This window comes from Papio anubis, chromosome 11 (genome assembly GCF_008728515.1).
Source record: "Papio anubis isolate 15944 chromosome 11, Panubis1.0, whole genome shotgun sequence".
NCBI classification, from domain to species: Eukaryota; Metazoa; Chordata; class Mammalia; order Primates; family Cercopithecidae; genus Papio; species Papio anubis.
Window position 1 is genome coordinate 76,298,894 of NC_044986.1, and position 6,024 is coordinate 76,304,917.

Sequence of the window (6,024 nt, forward strand, 5' to 3'; positions counted from 1 at the left end):
GACTATGCCATTAGTTGTTTTATTCTCAATTGTGCCCCCAGATATTTCTTATATGCCATCAAAGATGAGACAGTCTAATATTTCTAGTCATGCCTATATTTTCAAGAGTGATGTGATCATAGTTCTCTGGTTCATTTAAAAAAATCTGATATTGGCCAATTGTAAGATATATATAAAATATATCTATATGTATTATGCCTCTCCATCTACCTCTAAATGTATATAAAATGTATCTCTCTGTGTCTATATCTACTTCAAAAATCCCTTCACCTCTCTCCTTATCGCACCCTTCTATTATTTGTATATATACAGATGTGCCTACAGCTAATGTTGAGAGAGGAGAAGAGTCTTTTCTTTGGCAGAAGTGGTGGGCTATACCTTGTGAAACAAGAGTTCTAGGCAGTGGTCTTAAGAAAAATAAGAGGCAAAAGAATCAAAGTGATGGCCATTGGTTCTGAAAGGAAAGAGTGACTCCAGTAACATGGAGACTTTAAGATTTGGGGGAACTTGAACTGCCAAAGGCAATAAATGGTGCTGAAAGCTGGAGTTCAGCTGGTTTTGTGGTCCTGGTCAGCCAGCTCAAAGAAGCCTGAGATCCAGGCTTGCACAGTGGATCTTATCCCATCACCTGACAGCCTGTGCAAAAACACATCTGTATGTGTTTTTGCCACATACAGCCAGAAGGCCCGGCTACTGAGTCAATCATATCTACTGCTCTGGGAAACCACAGAGTTTGGGAGGGTAAGTGATAAAATGGCTGCTGAAGGAAGTCTGGTGCCAGAAGAGTGATGGCACCACCACTGCCACTGCTGCCAGAGTCCAAGTCCAGGCTGCAAAAGAAGGGCTTTTCTCAATAAAGCCATCTGCACCTAAAGGGAAAAACCCTGAGGATTCAACAAGAGCATAATGAAGCTTTCCCACCTCCCCCTTCTGAGAACTGGGGACAAGAAGTCTTCAAGACCAAGTTATGGTACTAGCAGGCCACCTCTAGTTCAAGTGGCGTGGGTCATTGGGTACTGCCTGGCAACCACCCTCTCAGAGTGGGTGATATGGTTTGACTGTGTCCCCCCCCAAATCTCAAATCAAATTGTATCTCCCAGAATTCCCACATGTTGTGGGAGGGACCCATGGGGAGGTAACTGAATCATGAGGGCTGGTCTTTCCCATGATATTCTCATGATAGTGTATAAGTCTCATGAGATCTGGTGGGTTTATCAGGGGGTTCTGCTTTTGCTTCTTCCTCATTTTCTCTTGATAGCAGCCATGTAAGAAGTGCCCTTCTCCTCCCATCATGATTCTGAGGCCTCCCCAGCCATGTGGAACTGAAAGTCCAACTAAACCTCTTTTTCTTCCCAGTCTTGCATATGTCTTTATCAGCAGCATGAAAGCAGCCTGTACAGTGGGGAAGAAACTATAGGAGTGAGACGTGGCCATTTCACTTCTGGAGTCAAACTCAGCATAGTTCCTGGCTGGGTGCCAGGGATTTATTATTTAGCAAAAGTCTCTGCAATTAGTGACCCTCAGTCAAGATGTTTCTACCTTGTGGAATCCCTCCCAACCACAAGACTCACTGTATTGGTGCTCTGCTCACAAACAAGTCCCAGCTGAAACTTGAGGTTAGAGAGCAACCTACTAGCTGTGAAGAATCCTAGAGTTCCACAGGACATTACTTTTATTAATACTCATAGTGTTTCATTTAGTTCAAGCAAGCAGCTTTTCTGGTACTCAATCATAAACAAACAATAACACGCGCACACACACACATACACACACACAGTGCTCACACATGCACAAAGCGACACTGTAATCTATTTAATGTATCTAGTTTCACAGGTAATCAGTCTCATTTACAAATCAATCTGGCTAGTTTTTCTTGTCCTCATGGTAATATAGGGAACTTGAGTTTTTCAGGTATCTGTGGTGAAAGTACACATCCCATTATTTTTAATTATCTAGAGCCCTCTTGCCAGTTGGAATTATTTAAATGTAGCTGTTTGCATCCAGTCATTGCTTTAAAACACAGATGTGATATCCACAGCCCACTAAGGAGTTGTTATAGGTTTTTTTCTATCTATACTTGAAGTAGGTCTTCAGATTTACTTCTTTTTTTCTTCTTTCTTTTCCACCTTTCTTTCCTCCTCCCTTTCATTATCTTCAATTTTGAGGAAAGTTTTATTTTTCACTAAAGAGATCTTGCATGATACTTCAAATCTTTCATTTAACCTGTTCTCCAGCACCACCCTTCTGCCAGCTTGTTCAGCAGTGCAATCCTTTTCTGAGCTCAAGAATTTCTTGACTTACCCTGACAGTAGCACTCAAGAACAGGTGAACCTAACCACTTGCAGTCTGTTTACCTTTCCTTTAAAGTGAAAAGGAGGATGTCCCATTTTTTGCCTTTTGGTTTTTATCAGATGATATCGCTTCGCCATAATTTGTAGTTACAGTAGATTAGTTACCATCTGTCCAAGATGCAATGCTGTTTGGTATAATCTATGGGACCTATCATAGGGCTGCAAGGATGGTTCAACATATGCAAATCAATAAATGTAATACATCATAACAACAGAGTGAAGGAAAAATCCATATGATCATCTCGATAGATGCAGAAAAAGTATTTGATACAATTAAACATTCTTTCATCATAAGAGATGAATTTGTTATTTTCATCATAACAAATTAGGTATATGCTGGGTGTAGTGGCTCATGCCTGTAATCCTAGCACTTTGGGAGGCCAAGGCGGGTGGATCACAAGGTCAGGAGATTGAGATTATCCTGGCTAACACAGTGAAACCTCGTCTCTACTAAAAATACAAAAAATTAGCCGGGTGTGGTGGCAGGCGCTTGTAGTCCCAACTACTCGGGAGGCTGAGGTAGGAGAATGGCGTGAACCCAGGAGGCGGAGCTTGCAGTGAGCCAAGATCGTGCCACTGCACTCCTGGGTGACAGAGTAAGACTCCATCTCAAAAAAAAAAAAAAAAAGTTATAGAATGAATGTACCTCAACAAAATAAAGGCCTTATATGACAAATCCACAGGTATCTACAGGTAACATCATTCTCAATGCTGAAATTCTAAAGTGTTTTCCTTGAAGATTAGAAACAAGACAAGGATGTACACGCTTGTTACTTCTATTTATCAAAATACTGGAAATCCTAGCCAGCTCAATTAGGCAATAAAAACAAATAAAAGGTACCCAAATCAGAAAGAAAGGAAGAAAGAACTAAAATTATCTGTCTGCAGATTACATTATCTTATATTTAGAAAACCCTGAAGACTCCACCAAAAAACTGTTAGAATAAATAAATTCAGTAAAGTTGCAGGATACAAAACCAACATGCAAAAATAGGTTGCATTTTAAATACTATCAACAAACTCTCAGAAACAAAAATTAAGAAAACAATCTTATTTAAATAACATCAAATTATTAAAATATCTAAAAATATTATGAGAAAACACAAACCAGAAAATAAAAAATATATAAATAAAATAGGAATAAACTTAACCAAGTAGGTGAATGATCTGTACACTGAAAAACAATAAAACATTGATAAAAAATTGAATCAGGAAGCAGAGCAAGATGACTAAACAGAGCCCTCCAGTGATCATTCCCCATGCCCTGCTGGAACACCAAACTGGACAACTATCCACACAAAAAAACTCCTTCGTAAGAACCAAAAATCGGGTGAGCAATCACAGTACATGGTTTTAGCATTACATTAAGGACAGAGGCAGTGAAGAGGGTAGGAAAGACAGTCTTGAATTGCCTACACTATCCCCATTCACTGGCAGCATCAACTGATATGGGGAGAGAGAACCTGTGTACTTGGGAGAGAGAGAGCAAAGTGATTATGCAACTTTACACTGGAATGCCATCACAGCAGAAAGCAACACAGGACAGAGTTCGGCCAGCACTCACAAAGGGAGCATTTAGACCAGCCCTAGCCAAAGGGGAATTGTCCATTCCAGGGGTCAGAACCTGGATAGACCCACCACCATGGGATAAAGTACTCTGGGGTCCTAAATAAACTAGAAAGGCAATCTAAACCACAAGGACTGAAATTCCTGGGCAAGTCCCTACGCTATGCTGGGCTCAGAGCCAGTGGACTTGCTTGAGATGTACGTGACCCAGTGAGATATCAGCTGGAGTGGCCAAGAAAGTGCTTGCATCACTCCTCCCCCAACTCCAGGCAGTGCAGCTCACAGCTCTGGGAGAAAAAAAAGTAAAGAGGACTTTGTCTTGCAACTTGCATACCAGCTCAGCCACAGTAAAATAAAGCACCAAGCAGAGTCCTGAAGACCTAATTCTAAGCCACAGCTTCCAGATGAAATTTTTAGAATCATCCTGGGCCAGAAGGAAACCCACTGCCCTCAAGGAAAGAATCCAGTCCTTGCAGAATTCACCCCCTGCTAACTAAAGAGCCCTTGGGCCCTGAATAAACATCAGTGGTAACCAGGCAGTAAGTACCATGGGTTTTGGATGAGACTCAGGACATTTGTGGCTTCATGTGCCACCCAGCACATTCCCAGCTGTGGTGGCCACAGGGAGGCACTCCTTCTGCTTGAGGAAAGGAAAGGAAAAAGTTAAAAGGACTTTGTCTTGTAACTTGGGTACCAACTCAGCAAAATAAAGCACCAAGCAGATTCCTAAAATCCCCAGTCCCAGGCCCTGGCTCTGAGATGGCATTTGTAGACTCACCTTGAGGCAGAAGGGGAACTGCTGCACTGAAGAGAAAAATTCAGTCCTGGCCAGGATTCATCACCTGCTGACTACAAAGCCCTTGAACATTGAATAAACATCAGTGGTAGCCAGGAAATTGTCACCAGAGGCCTTAGGTGGGACCCAGTACTGGCTTCAGGTGTGAGCCAGCAGAATCCCAGCAGTGATGGCCATGGGAGTGCTTGTGTCACCTCTTCCTCAACTCCAGGCACCTCAGCATGGAGAGAGAGACTTTGTCTGTTTGGGAGAAAGTATGGGAAGAGAACAAGAGACTCTGTCTGGTAATCCAGGGAATTATCTCAGATTTAACCCAAGACCACTAAGGTGATACGTTTATGGGTCTGCAAGAGTCACAGCACTACTGAACTTGGGGTTCCCCCTATTGTGTATTTGGCTGCAGTGACCAGATGATTCGATTACAACATTCAATTCCCTTTGAATTCTTGAAAAGCCTTCTCGAGGACAGGTACAAACCAGCCCAGACTGGTTTATTGTAATCTGTGTAATCTAAAGATTAGAATACATACCTAACTCTGTAATGCCCAGACACTGGCAAATATCCACAAGCATCAAGACCACCAAGGAGAACATGACCGCACCAAACAAACTAAATAAGGCATCAGTGACCAACTCCAGAGTTACAGAGATATGTGACCTATTATACAGAGAATTCAAAATAGCTGTTTTAAGAAATCTCAGTGAAATCCAAGATAATACAGAGAAGGAATTCAGAATCCTGTTAGATATGTTAAACAAAAAGATTGAAGTAATTTAAAAGAATCGAGCAGAGATTCTGCAACTGAAAAATTCAGTTGACACACTGAAGAATGCATTAGAGTCTCTCAACAGCAGAATTAATCAAGCAGAAGAAAGAATTAGTCAGCTTGAAAACAGGCTGTTTGAAAATACACAGTCAGGGGAGTCAAAAGAAAAAAGAATAAAAATAATGAAATTTATGAAATAGCTTCAAAAAGGCAAATCTAAGTTATTGGCCTTAAAGTGGAGGTAGAGAGGGAGATCAGAGTAGAAAGTTCATTCAAGGAGATAACAGACAACTTCCCAAACCTAGAGAAAGATAACAATATTCAAGTATAAGAAACTTATAGAATACCAAGCAGATTTAACCCAAATAAGACTACCTCAAGATATTTAATAATCAGACTTCCAAATGTCAAAGATGAAGAGATGAAGAAAGGATCCTAAAAGCAGCAAGATATAAGAAAAAGATAACATATAAAGGCGCTCCAACACATCTCGCATTAGATTTCTCAGTCGAAACCTTACAGGCCAAGAGAGAGTGGCATTATA